The 15,438-nt window shown below is 32.3% G+C and overlaps 1 long non-coding RNA gene across 1 annotated transcript; it reads left to right on the forward strand.

The window, feature by feature from the left end:
* The first annotated feature begins 11,595 nt into the window (after window positions 1-11,595).
* Window positions 11,596-12,744, forward strand: LOC143235424 (uncharacterized). The gene is made up of 3 exons (XR_013019183.1): window positions 11,596-11,741; window positions 12,411-12,492; window positions 12,713-12,744. It is a non-coding gene; the product is annotated as an uncharacterized LOC143235424 (long non-coding RNA).
* Window positions 12,745-15,438: the final 2,694 nt, after the last annotated feature.

A 15,438-nucleotide genomic window follows, 5' to 3' on the forward strand; every position in this document is an offset into this window, starting at 1 on the left:
CATAATGCTAAAAGATTAAAAAGGCAATATTTTCACCTGGTCAACACTATTAACTATCCAAAATATCCAAAAGAATTTTAACATTATATGTAAAAACGGCTCGTTTGGGTTGAGAAAATATTTTACATAGAAGAGCGAACAACGTTTCGACCTTCTTCGGTCATCGTCAGGTTTACAAAGAAAGAAAGAGGTAACTGACCGGAAGCTGTCCACATGTTTGAAAGGGGTTGTGTAAATGAGTGTCGGAATGTAGGGTGTGCTTAGATGTTTGATTATATAATTTTCGCTCCTCTACGTAAAATATTTTCTCAACCCAAACGAGCCGTTTTTACATATATATTTCTCTACAAGTGGGTTTTCTCGACATCACTGAATTTTAACTTTGTTAACTGACTACACAAAGAATATTTTATCAGCCTATCAAAATATTTTTCAACCACTTACATAAAGCTAATATGTATATAATTATGGGATAATTTTTATCACCTCTTTTCAAAAGATGAATAACATTAGCCAACTTCCAATCTTATGGCAACTGCCTCTATTGAAGAACTTAGAAAAAATAATAATAAACAAACTATATATCCAGACCTTCTTTCAAAATATTATTTACTCCAGGTGCTTTATCATTTTTTAAACTTTCCAACTATTTCTTAACGAGTTCAGAAGTAATGTGATAATCATGTTAAATTTTATTTCCATATAGCAATTGTTCAGGTTAAGGAATATTGTTTAAAATTTTATTAGTAAAAAGTGAAGAGAAATTATATTTTAATAATACAACCATCCCATAATCATCAAATATTAGCCTCCCGGTGTTCAAAGGTCCTGCTCCTATCGTAACATTTTGCTTACCTTTAATGTATTTGAAGAAATCCTTTTTTTCATTGAATCTTTTTATCATGTGTTGTTTATTTCATAATTTCTTATTTCACCAACGTCTTGGATCTATAATTATCCAAATCTCCCATAACTGCAATCAGTTTAAACTTTTTATAGTTATAATGTTTTTCTTTAATTTTATCCCAATACTCTTCGTGAGCCAACTTGGTTTTTTTCTTTGCAACAATCCCCCTTTTTTCCCTCTAAGCAACATACCTGTGTTGAACATTTAATAATTTATTTAAACATTTTTTTTCCACATTTTGGTCAGTGCCTCAATCTAGTACAGTTGCCTAACTTACTGCAAATAGTTCTTATCTCATCTTTTGAAAATTTTATTTTTGACATTTATACAGAAAATATCATTATTCCCAATCTCCATATGCAGCAAAGTATCAGATCTAATTTTATAATAATCATTATACTTTTTAACCATTTCTTTGTCAGAAGTTAACATCAAATTTAAAATAGCATTGTTTCTAATGGTTCCTTAACACAAAGTGTTGAAAAAAAACCATCCAGAACAAATTTTAAAAAATCTAACTCTCTCATGTTTCGACCCCAAAATCTCCCACTCTGTATGCCTAAAGTTAAAATATCCCATAATTATAATATCATTGACCGTCGAATTATTTATCTTATTAAAGAGTTTCTCAATACTTTTATCAGTTTCAGTTGGTTGTCTGTAAGAAATTTTAAACAAGACCATTTTCCTTTGAAATAAAACGAGATTGACTCAACCTCACTGTTGTTAGCTTTGATAATTTAATTTGAACAAGCTGTAACTGACATTTTACATATAAAAAACACTCCTTCCTCGTCTACCATACAACCTAAAATTATGTATTTTAACAAATTACTTTCATTATAAATGTCTACATGTCAGTTATTATTATTATATCAAAATCATCTGTTCCTACCTGTTCTTCATTTATCCGTTTTATTTTTTATGCTTTTAGGATTACTTTTATGACAACTTACCCTACCATTAAAATTGCCTTTATATCTATACACTAAATACACTTTATACACTAAATCCCTAGGGCTCTCTGCATCTTATATCTTCTTCATTATTCTGGCACTCTCCACTGTCTAACCCTAGTTTAAAATTATCTTGCCAGTTGAATTAACAACCATAGCAAATAAACCTTCTCATACGCTATTCAAATAGAAACAATTCATTTCAAAATGTTCCCTTTTCACAATAAACTTACCCCATCAATTTAATCAGTTAATCTTCTCTTCCTCACGCATTAACGTGAGCCTACCAATCAGCCCTTGTGATCTATTTATAATTTCATCTCCTCAGTTAATTTCTCGTGGCCCTTTGGGCTGGCCGTAATAACTTTATTAATGGTTGTACTTGCTTAACAGTTAGCTCTTCTGACCGACCCCTTTCCTAGATCTTTAGCTTTATGTACACTACACTATGGCGAGAGAGAGAGAAAACATACTTCATGTTGGGTTTTAAAAATGTATACCGTTTTACTTAGCATTTTCCAAAAGCACATTGCAAGAATATTGTACTTTGATTAAGTTTAAATAATAATTAATAAGTGTAGTTGTCAGAAGCACATTAAATTCACAGATAATACATCAGATTCCTTAGATATTTTAAGTTAGTTTGCCAAGTGTTTTATATGATAAGAGAAATAAAAAACACAAATTCATTTTCAATTTCAAATAATACAGTTATCCGATGTGTAAGTGGAAGGAAGTACCTGCGAAAAGATAATAAAAGTAGAGGCAATAGCCCAACTGTATAGGTCTCGACCCCTATTTTAAACTACTAGAATTAGGTGTTGTCTACGTACCAATTAGACATTGGGATACGAATGATGCTAAGTAGGAGAGTTTGGCGTCTGTGTATCCTGCTATCTAGCAAGGACAACAGAAAACACCATGGGCAAAGGTTACTGGTCATATAAAAGCCCAGTGTATCAGGAAGTTTTTAGGTAAAAGCGTTTGACATTGTCTGGCACTACGGATTAAAATACAAATTTATGAAGTTCAAAGTATCTCCAATGTTTATCACATGGATTTCCAACTTTATAGAAAATCGAGAGCTAAAGTCAGAATCAACTCTAACTTATCCAAACCATTCACCTTTAATGCAGGTGTACCACAGGGATCAGTTCTTAGTCCACTATTGTATACACTCTTTGTCAATGACCTACCACAGCCGTCTACACCATTCACTCATCCATCACAATACGCCGACGACATCACATTATGAAGCACTTCATGGGACTCTCCACTAATAGCCAAGAAAATACAAGAAACGCTAGACAACATTACTCAACAATGCAATAAATGGAAAACCACTCTAACCCCTCCAAAACACAAGCTATAATCCTACACCGCAGATTAAACAAGAGATTAAAACGCGTAAAACTAGCTAAACCTTAACCTTTATAACACTCCCATCTCTTTCTCCAAAACCGCTAAATTCCTTGGAATAATAACAATAAACAAAAACTTACATGGAATTCTCACTTCAAAATCATCAGAAAGAAAGTCTAAACCAGAATTTCGTACCTCTGCAAGATTAGTCACCATACCCATGGATGCAGACCCCAAACCACATTATACATTTATTAAACATTTATAAGACCTTTAATATAATACGGAGTTATGGTGACATGCAACACTAACAGAAACCAATCGTTATTACTACAAATGCTACAAAACCGAGTGATACGCATCGTACATCGCCTGAATGTTACGTATTATATTTTATCTCGGACGAATCTCGGATTTATTATGTTACGTATGTTAATGTTTTACGATTTCAAATTGCCGGAAACTTTAAGTTAATTAAATGTCGATATGTATCAAATGTATAATATTTGGAATCAAGACTGATACACACAACTTTCTTTTTAACACATATATATTTTGATATCAATACCATTTATAATAACTATTATAAATGATGATTTATTCTCATCGGCAACATATTCATAATTCATAATGCTAAAAGATTAAAAGGCAATATTTTCACCTGGTAACCCTATTAACTATCCAAAATATCAATTTTAACATTATATGTAAAACGGCTCGTTTGGGTTGAGAAAATATTTTACATAGAAGAGCGAACAACGTTTCGACCTTCTTCGGTCATCGTCAGGTTTACAAAGAAAGAAAGAGGTAACTGACCGGAAGCTGTCCACATGTTTGAAAGGGGTTGTGTAAATGAGTGTCGGAATGTAGAGGGTGTGCTTAGATGTTGATTATATAATTTTCGCTCCTCTACGTAAAATATTTTCTCAACCCAAACGAGCCGTTTTACATATATATTTCTCTACAAGTGGGTTTTCTCGACATCACTGAATTTTAACTTTTTAACTGACTACACAAAGAATATTTTATCAGCCTATCAAAATATTTTTCAACTTACATAAAGCTAATATGTATATAATTATGGGATAATTTTATCACCTCTTTCAAAAGATGAATAACATTAGCCAACTTCCAATCTTATGGCAACTGCCTCTATTGAAGAACTTAGAAAATAATAATAAACAAACTATATATCAGACCTTCTTTCAAAATATTATTTACTCAGGTGCTTTATCATTTTTAACCTTTCCAACTGTTTCTTAACGAGTTCAGAAGTAATGTGATAAATGTTAAATATCCATATAGCAATTGTTCAGGTTAAGGAATATTGTTCAAAATTTTATTAGTAAAAGTGAAGAGAAATTATATTTTAATAACACAACCATCCCATAATCATCAAATATTAGCCTCCCGTGTTCAAAGGTCCTGCTCCCATCGTAACATTTTGCTTACCTTTAATGTATTTGAAGAAATCCTTTTTTCATTGAATCTTTTATCATGTGTTGTTTATTTCATAATTTCTTATTTCACCAACGTTCTGGATCTATAATTATCCAAATCTCCCATAATTGCAATCAGTTTAAACTTTTTATAGTTATAATGTTTTCTTTAATTTTATCCCAATACTCTTCGTGAGCCAACTTGGTTTTTTTCTTTGCAACAATCCCCTTTTTTCCCTCTAAGCAACATACCTGTGTTGAACATTTAATAATTTATTTAAACATTTTTTTCCACATTTTGGTCAGTGCCTCAATCTAGTACAGTTGCCTAACTTACTGCAAATAGTTCTTATCTCATCTTTTGAATTTTATTTTTTTGACATTTATACAGAAAATGTCATTATTCCCTATCTCCATATGCAGCAAAGCATCAGATCTAATTTTATAATAATCATTATACTTTTAACCATTTCTTTGTCAGAAGTTAACATCAAATTTAAAATAGCATTGTTTCTAATGGTTCCTTAACACAAAGTGTTGAAAAAAACCATCCAGAACAAATTTTAAAAAATCTAACTCTCTCATGACCCCAAAATCTCCCACTCTGTATGCCTAAAGTTAAAATATCCCATAATTATAATATCATTGACCGTCGAATTATTTATCTTATTAAAGAGTTTCTCAATACTTTTATCAGTTTCAGTTGGTTGTCTGTAAGAAATTCTAAACAAAACCATTTTCCTTTGAAATAAAACGAGATTGACTCAACCTCACTGTTGTTAGCTTTGATAATTTAATTTGAACAAGCTAACTGACATTTTACATATAAAAACACTCCTTCCTCGTCTACCATACAACCTATAATTATGTATTTTAACAAATTACTTTCATTATAAATGTCTACATGTCAGTTATTATTATTATATCAAAATCATCTGTTCCTACCTGTTCTTCATTTATCCGTTTTATTTTTTATGCTTTTAGGATTACTTTTATGACAACTTACCCTACCATTAAAATTGCCTTTATATCTATACACTAAATACACTTTATACACTAAATCCCTAGGGCTCTCTGCATCTTATATCTTCTTCATTATTCTGGCACTCTCCACTGTCTAACCCTAGTTTAAAATTATCTTGCCAGTTGAATTAACAACCATAGCAAATAAGCCTTCTCATACGCTATTCAAATAGAAACAATTCATTTCAAAATGTTCCCTTTTCACAATAAACTTACCCCATAAATTTAATCAGTTAATCTTCTCTTCCTTACGCACGTGAGCCTACCAGTCAGCCCTTGTGATCTATTTATAATTTCATCTCCTCAGTTAATTTCTCGTGGCCCTTTGGGCTGGCCGTAATAACTTTATTAATGGTTGTACTTGCTTAACAGTTAGCTCTTCTGACCGACCCTTTTCCTAGATCTTTAGCTTTATGTACACTACACTATGGCGAGAGAGAGAAAACATAATTTCATGTTGGGTTTTAAAATGTATACCGTTTTACTTAGCATTTTCCAAAGCACATTGCAAGAATATTGTACTTTGATTAAGTTTAAATAATAATTAATAAGTGTAGTTGTCAGAAGCACATTAAATTCACAGATAATACATCAGATTCCTTAGATATCTTAAGTTAGTTTGCCAAGTGTTTTATATGATAAGAGAAATAAAAACACAAATTCATTTTCAATTTTAAATAATACAGTTATCCGATGTGTAAGTGGAAGGAAGTACCTGCGAAAAGATAATAAAAGTAGAGGCAATAGCCCAACTGTATAGGTCTCGACCCTATTTTGTACTACTAGAATTGGTGTTGTCTACGTACCAATTAGACATTGGGATACGAATGATGCTAAGTAGGAGAGTTTGGCGTCTGTGTATCCTGCTATCTAGCAAGGACAACAGAAAACACCATGGGCAAGGTCATATATAAAAGCCCAGTGTATCAGGAAGTTTTAGGTAAAAGCGTTTGACATTGTCTGGCACTACGGATTAAAATACAAATTTATGAAGTTCAAAGTATCTCCAATGTTTATCAGATGGATTTCCAACTTTATAGAAAATCGAGAGCTAAAGTCAGAATCAACTCTAACTTATCCAAACCATTCACCTTTAATGCAGGTGTACCACAGGGATCAGTTCTTAGTCCACTATTGTATACACTCTTTGTCAATGACCTACCACAGCCGTCTACACCATTCACTCATCCATCACAATACGCCGACGACATCACATTATGAAGCACTTCATGGGACTCTCCACTAATAGCCAAAAAATACAAGAAACGCAGACAACATTACTCAACAATGCAATAAATGGAAAACCACTCTTAACCCTCCAAAACACAAGCTATAATCCTACACCGCAGATTAAACAAGAGATTAAAACGCGTAAAACTAGCTAAACTTAACCTTTATAACACTCCCATCTCTTTCTCCAAAACCGCTAAATTCCTTGGAATAATAACAATAAACAAAAACTTACATGGAATTCTCACTTCAAAATCATCAGAAAGAAAGTCTAAACCAGAATTTCGTACCTCTGCAAGATTAGTCACCATACCCATGAATGCAGACCCCAAACCACATTATACATTTATTAAACATTTATAAGACCTTTAATATAATACGGGTTATGGTGACATGCAACACTAACAGAAACCAATCCTTATTACTACAAATGCTACAAAATCAGTGATACGCATCGTACATCGCCTACCGTGTTACACGCCAGTAAGTTATGTCAAAAGACATACGAAAATACAACTAATTTCAGATTGCCTAATTAAGCTAGCTAAAAAATAAGCTAGCTCATAGTCATAACCAAGTATTATTACACTCTTAATCTATGTCATTATGCATAAAGATAAAGTTACCAAGGTATAATTGAACAAATGGATGCAACAAAATACGATATTACTAGATTTCAAGACAAGAACACTGTAGTCTGAAAACTATTAGAAAACAAATAACATATTACGGCTTAGTAAACATCTTAAAATATGAATATCAGCACTTCAAATGTAAAGCAATTAAAACATTGCTAGTAGCATATTAGGCCTCATGGCCGCGAGTAATGCGTGCGACTCGTAATTCGCGGATTCGCGCCGCGTCGCTCAAACATGCTCGCCCTCCCAGCCGTGGGGGTTATAATGTGACGGTCAATCCCACTATTCGTTGATAAAAGAGTAGCCCAAGAGTTGGCGGTGGGTGGTGATGACTAGCTGCCTTCCCTCTCTGTCTTTCACTGCTAAATTAGGGACTGCTCGGTGCAGTGGGCTAACAACCTACTCATTTAAATACTGTTGAATAATCCGCAAGCGATTGCGGCACTATGTTCCTAGATGAAATCTAATGGTGATAACTAACTAACTAGTAGCATATTATCAAGTAAAATAACAAAACTCAAATAACTACAGTATAGCTTTCAAATAAATAGTTCAAATAAGCTTTTGGCCAGATGTAGAAGTTAAAATTACACAGTAGAGTGTGAATGTTTAAATTAAACTAAAATACCTAAAATTGAGAAGAAGCTTAGTAGCACTTTATTAATTGTTTTATATTAACCTCAGAAGCATCTCCGCCAGATGTATCGTAGCTTCATTTACAGCTTTGCCGATTACTTTGAACGTAAGGGTGAATGGGTTTAAATCACTTCACTTAGCGTATGTCAAAATGTTTGAACTGCCTTTGAACCTAGGACGTATGGTTTTATAAACGATCCGCCAGTCTTTTGAAAGAAGAGACAATGCTTGCGTCATCACTCATTGATAGCAGAGTTCTTAAATGACATATGATATTTGAGAGAATTTATCGATCTTTAAACTTTTTATTCTCAGCAGAGTTCTAGCTACATATTAAAGGTGAACTTGTAGATAGACTCTATTAAATATGATTATTAATTTCTTCTTCAACATGGTTGATGAACTTTATTGACTGTATAATCTGTAGTATATACTGGGTAGAAGTTGAGTTTAAATTGAATTTATGCTGAATAACTCTCTTGTAAAATTTTTCAAGAAATGGTAAATCTACGACATATTAAAATTTTAAAGGTTGTCTTTGAAATAAATGTATAAAACTGTCAGAATGAGTTTATAGCTTTGTGAACCTGTATCTGACCATGATTTGTATTTTAGTGTTATATTAACAGTTTATTAAGCGCCAGTACACCTTATATGCGCTCAGAAGGCACGATCTTTGCTCTCATTGGTTTAATATGCGATACTGAGTGAGGCATTTGTATAATATACAACTACAAATTGTCTTACTTCAAACATTAAGTAGCTAATGCATACTTAACTAGGTTCCTAACGCAGCATTGTATAAGACTAGCATAACCTGATAGAGTACTCGACTTGCACTTGGAGATGTATCGAAAGCCGACACCAAAGATTTCTTGAGAGCACTATAATGTGTCAGTGAACCTCGCTTTCGTTAGTAACCTAAAAGTTGGTGTGTTGTTAAATAGCTACTCTTTCTAGACTATCATTTCAAAATTATAGATGTATAGCGCAATTAACTCGTAGCTTTGCAAAAAAATTCAAAATACGAATGAAGAAGTAATATAATATTTATAGCCAGAAAGTGCCATCCAACTTAAGATGGGTATGATACACAGCCTATATTCTCTGGAAAAATAAAATATTTGTAATAAAGAAGAGGCTAATAAGAATGAATTAAAACACAACTTGAACAAGCTTTAAGTCACACAATACCAATTTAATATAATATAATATTTAGGGACAACAAGAGTAATGAGGATCCATCACAAGTTGGGATCATCAGCCTCTTCGGAAGAGGAAGGAAGGGTCACATCTTGGGATTGTAATAAGCCATGGTGAAACTGGCTGAATGAGACAGCAAAGTCGTCCAATACCAGACATGTGCAGGTGCATGTATGTATGACTGCCATAGTTCCAAAGGAAATAATCTTGATTGTTTGTTTGTTTGTTCTTAAATTTCACACAAAGCTACACGAGGCTATCTGCCCAGCCGTCCTAATTTAGTAGCGTACGTCTAGAGGAAACTAATCATTACCATCCATCCCGTCAAGTTTGGCTACTTTTTATCAACGAATAGTGGGATTGACCGTCACTTCATAACGCCCCACGCAGAAAGTGCAAGAATATTTGGGGTGACGGGGATTCTAATCCCTCTCAGATTATTAGTCAAGGTCCTCACCTGGCCATCCCGCCAGTTATTTAATAACACATGGGCTATCTGTTTTACCTACCACAAGTATCGAAACTTAGCATTCTTTCTTCATACATTTTGCTATGCAACTGGGGATGAGTATTTTGTGTTCTTTTGATAGGAATATATACTGCTACATTAGAATGAAGGAAACACACTTTGTTTTAAGAGTTTTGAATAACAGATGCTATAACTGTAAAACATTCCACATCCTAACAAAGACATTTGGATACTTCTGTGACTAAAAAAATAGACATATGCCTGTTAGAAGCCAATAAAACACAAAATTGTTAGCAGCCATGAGTCCCAAAGTGTGGTTAACAGGAGGTGAATTTTTTTCAAATTAGGAATACAGTTTTATCAATTACACGAGGCGTTCAATAAGTGACGGTGATGGACCAGGACCAAACCTCCATTTTTTGCACCCCATGATATTCCAGAGCTGGAATTTCATTCAAATATTACAGAACTGCATCTACTATAGATTAACCTTCTCATCTAATAGATGCTATTCTCCTCTTGGAATAGGATCTCGAGTAACTAGACTGAACAGCACTCTCATTAGATTTTATTTTAAACGTGATAATAAACTCTTTACAGTACATGGTTTCTTAGAAGTGTTCTTAAGTGGAGACAGTTACTACCTTCCACTAATCAATCAGTCCCAAATTGAGGATGACTAGTGCATATAGTCTTTGAGTAGTTTCATGCGAAAACAATATAATTAAAAGAGGATCATCAGTTGAGGAAAAGGAATGAAAGAAAGACACAATAATATTAAGTAAAGTTACTAGATATATATATATACTAGAGATATATAAAGTATTTATAACAATAAAATTGAATTTATCTGGCCAGTTCAAAATTATCTTCTGATCAAGAAACCAATAGACTGATGAAAAAGGGCCATAATTGGTTTAGTTCCAAATCATTTCCAGGGTGAATATATGTAATAGTACGCACCAAACTATTACTATTTCTGCCCTTTCCATAAAAAAAAAGAAAGGCTAGCTTTATTTCAAATAACCTTACAGTTGAGAGCATTAAGAACAATCAAGCATTGGTATCTGCCTTGTTCAACAGAAAGAAATATCCAGAACAAAGTTTCAGAACAGAGTACAGAGGGAAAAAAGACTTAGTCAAATTTGTAGTAGAAACACTTGCCCGATCAAAACATTTCCACTTTCAAAACAGGCTAAGGGTTCAAGAAATAGAAACTATTAAGGAACAAGGACTGGTAGAACTGAGTACTAGTCCCAGGGAAACGCCTATTGTGCTTGTGAAGAAGAGGGTAAATCAACAAGATTCTGTGGATCGTCTAGAAAGGTGAATGAAGTCACAAAGAAAAAAATACCAAGAAGAATTGATTGATTTAATACTCATAGGTAGGTGAATTTTATCAAAAAGAAAACTTTGTTATGTATTTACGTGTGACATTTTCAATGTCATTTACACAAATGCTACATTCTAAGAATCATAGTTTATTTGTGTGTATGAAGTTTAATTTATGATATCTAGAGCAGTTCTAGTGTTTATGAGGTATTCACATGTAAATTAGCTCTTATAATGTTCGTTGCAATTTGTTAAATGCAGATGGCTGCAGATTGGGACTTGTGTGAAATATCCCGTCGAAAGTTACAGGTGATAAACCTTACAAGGTGAAAAGTAGAATTACATCCTTTATCGGTTAAAGTATATTAAATGTTTTAATTCAAAGTACAAAAGTTTTAGCACTTTGTATGGATTGAAAACAATGGAAATGTTTTAAATGTAAAGCAAGACGTGTTTCATTTTATGATTTATCGTAAAGTAACGTTTGTGACTTTGACGAATTTGATCAAGATAATTCTCAAATTGAAATAAAATGTGACTTAAGACGTAAGTAATTTGATTAACAACGTGCGTTTGATAGTCGACCATGACAGTAGCTCCTTAGCCTTTATGAAAAGTTTGTCTGGATTAACATATAAATTTATGTATATTTAGTTATGTAGATTTGATATTGACGAGAGTTTCGTACTTTTACTGTATTAATTGCTCACTGTCGTAAGATAAAGTGAATTCATAGATACATTGGTTTTGCTCATTGATAATATTAATTTTGTATATTTTGATAATTTGAATTTTATCACTATACCCAACAAAGAACTGACAAAAGCAGTACACCAAAAAGTTAATGTCTGAAAAAAATTTAAAATGCGAAACATTTTGTAATTTTACATTCAATGTTTACTGGCGATATGTTTGTTTTTTTTCTATATGACTCAGTTTTGTAGCTTTATTTTGCTAGTCCCCAGGTAATCCGGTAATAAATTAATAATATCCCTCAGTTAGTGAGTTTATCTGGAAATATCAAGAAATAAGTTTTATAATAACAACAGTGTGAAAGAGCTTGGTAGCGTGATTGTCAAAATAACATCCCAGCACATGCGATTCACCCTCACCAGTCTATTTGATATCTAATAAGGAAATAATTCTGTATTTTACTTCAAACAAATTGCATTTTGAAGTCAGTTGTATAATATTTCTGTTTGTTTTATGTTATAGGTGTTGTAATCTGCTATAATGAAGTCTTTGGTACTTGTATTACTTGTTGTTCTGTTCACCGGTGTGATTAGCAGAAAACCAGGTAATCACATTTTTTCATTTAAACATTTCTTTGTTTAGTCAATTTATATTTTGATACACTAAATGTTATTACTTTTATTGTAAACTTATGACAGTCTATTGGTATTAAAATTTCAGTATATTTGTATATACCGACTTTCTTCCAACTTCAGATTTTATTAGTCTCGCCTAGCATTACGAGAAATACTAATAACGTTTACATATTTTCTTCATCTACCTAGCATGGAAATGTCCGCCTTGGCCATATATTTTTAGGACCCTTGTCCCAACGGAATTCTTCCAGGCTCAACCTGTAAATCCTGACAATGATTGTCCTGGTGCTTCATATTTATGTTGCTGGGATGGCGTGACTGCAGAAATAGGTGTACAAGAGGTGTCAATACTTAAATACAACATTTAGTATTAAAATGCGAAATCCAACTTCTGTACGATACCTCGATTTAATGATAGTTTTGCCTCGTTTCGAAAGTGTGAAATGTTTTGCGATGGCACAATAAGTTACATTAATGATTATATTTCATAATTTTACGATATCTGAATTTTAAAAAGCATTTTGTATGTTTTAATCTTCAATAAAGACTTAATTAATTAAGAAACGAACGAAATGCCCGTTTACTACAAATCTTGATGTGTTAATACGGGCATCGATAACTCGATATTTCCACTTTACTTGCAAACACATAAAAATATGTAATTTTGTAACCATAAAAATGTTGTTAATATCTTCGAATACATTTTGTAAAACAGCAAAACTTCGTATATTACACGCAGAACACTTAGTTTTAAATCCACACAAAGCTATAATACTTCAATGCTATAAAAAATTTATAATTAACTTATGATAGATCTGTTTGGGATAAATGAATAAATTTCATGTTTCTAAAACGTGGTATTTCTTGTTTTTAGTTATTTTCATAATTATATTATCCATATATATATACCTTTGAAATATTCTGCCTATAAGAAATTTAAGAATTATATTCGTACGGTTTTTCAATATTTTTTTTTATAATAGCAGTTTAAAGCCAATTTGTTTCAAAATAAAGTTACGACTATAATTTACACCAGTTTTAAAAAAATCATTCAATTTGACTATTTGCATTATATATTCATATATAAAGTTTTTATTTAATTTTACTTACACCAGAGATTATTTGTGCTGTGTCGTATCGAAACAGTATTTAGCATTATAAGTGATCATGAGTACCACCGAGCTACATTCAAGGTTGGGAAAACGCGGAAGGAAAAATTTGAATATCTCAAGTAATATACACGTTAATACATTTATATATAGTATGATCATTTATTCTCTCTAGAATGGGACAATCTAAATTCATGTCAAAACATTAAAACACGTCTTTAAGCACTAATAACAAATGCCTTAGTAAAACTATATTAAAAAAAACACATTAAGTACCTTTTCTGTAAATGAAAAGAATCTAATTTAAAACGCCTTAGGTTTGAAACAAAGGTACGGTAAATGAAGGATTGAGTGTGAAACTTAAAATAATTAAAGCGGCGGCCAAACTGGTAGCTAAACTTATAGGCTTTGTTTTTGTTTTACCTTCCAGGCATGATGATGAGTAAAATAAAAAATGTGCAGCCGAAGTAACTAAAAGCACGGTATTTACTAGAAAATACGTAATGATGCTGGAGGCTCAAAAGAGGCATAGCCAAAGTTTCGACTTAATTCTGTGATGGTCGCCAATTTATTTGAATTGTCTGAAACTGTTAAATTGTAATTTAGGGTTAGAAATTAAATAAATGTAGCTGTGTAACTAATTTATCATACCAACAAGATTGATATACACACTTTTAAATACAAATAAATTTTGATATACAAACAATAACACAATTTATAGTAACTGTTATTAAAAATAATGATCCACAAACAAAAGCTTTATAAACTCACAATAATATTTGGTGGCCTATATGACGTGGAACTTCCTCGATATCTTACCGAGGGTTTAAGATAGTGAATTAATTTTAAGTTGATGTAGATACAATTAAATTAACAATGGCTTAGCTAGCTCTCTGTCTCTTCATTCTTCGTTTGTTAGCATGAAGATTTATTGAACACTGAAGTTATGTTTTTGTAAAATACTAATGTCCGACGCAAATCCATTGAAGTTAAATGTATTAAACGTCCCTAGTCAAATGTATGAATTTTCCTATTAATAAACGATATAACAATCACGATTATAGCTTCCTAGGTTTATAGCAAACCAATAATATATACTGCCTGTGTGCGTGCCGCATTGGTTATATTTATAGGCATGAGGGGAGTTCTCGAAATTACAGTTGTCAAAAGTGATTTAGGTGAATGAATACTTATGAAGTCAACACATTTCAGTTTGTGTATTCTATGCATGTTTTGGTGATATTTAACCCCTTTACATATAAAAAAGTGCCAAGATTGACCGTTAGAATTTTGAATAGAATAATTAATAAAACATTATTTACATTACTTGTATTTCATCAAAATGTTTCCCCGCAAGTACAGCGGTATATCTCCGGATTACAACGCTTCAATCTGGGTTTGATCCCCGGTGGGCTGGAGAGATAGCACGATGTGGTTTTGCTATAAGAAAACACGCGTTTCATCAAATCTGTCACATTATTGGTAGAGCGTAGTAATTTTTTGCAAGGTATAATATTTATATTGCCACATACCTCTCAATGCCTTACATTTTGACAAATTCTCTAATAACAATATGAAACAAAATTTTTACTTTTCTTGTTCCCAAACAGAAAATGTTGTTCTCCAATTGTTCACCAAAAGTAAATGGAAAAGATCTATTGTTTTCTTTAAACTTTGCTATTGTGACCAGGGTAATGAAATTTTCAAATTTGACCATTTCTCCAGAACATTCTGAGGTTAATTTAGTGCTGAATAGCTGACAAAGAATTGTCTCGAACTTACAAGAATTTTCTACAAATGTCGTAG

The sequence above is a fragment of the Tachypleus tridentatus genome, chromosome 12 (assembly GCF_004210375.1).
Source record: "Tachypleus tridentatus isolate NWPU-2018 chromosome 12, ASM421037v1, whole genome shotgun sequence".
Taxonomy (NCBI): domain Eukaryota; kingdom Metazoa; phylum Arthropoda; class Merostomata; order Xiphosura; family Limulidae; genus Tachypleus; species Tachypleus tridentatus.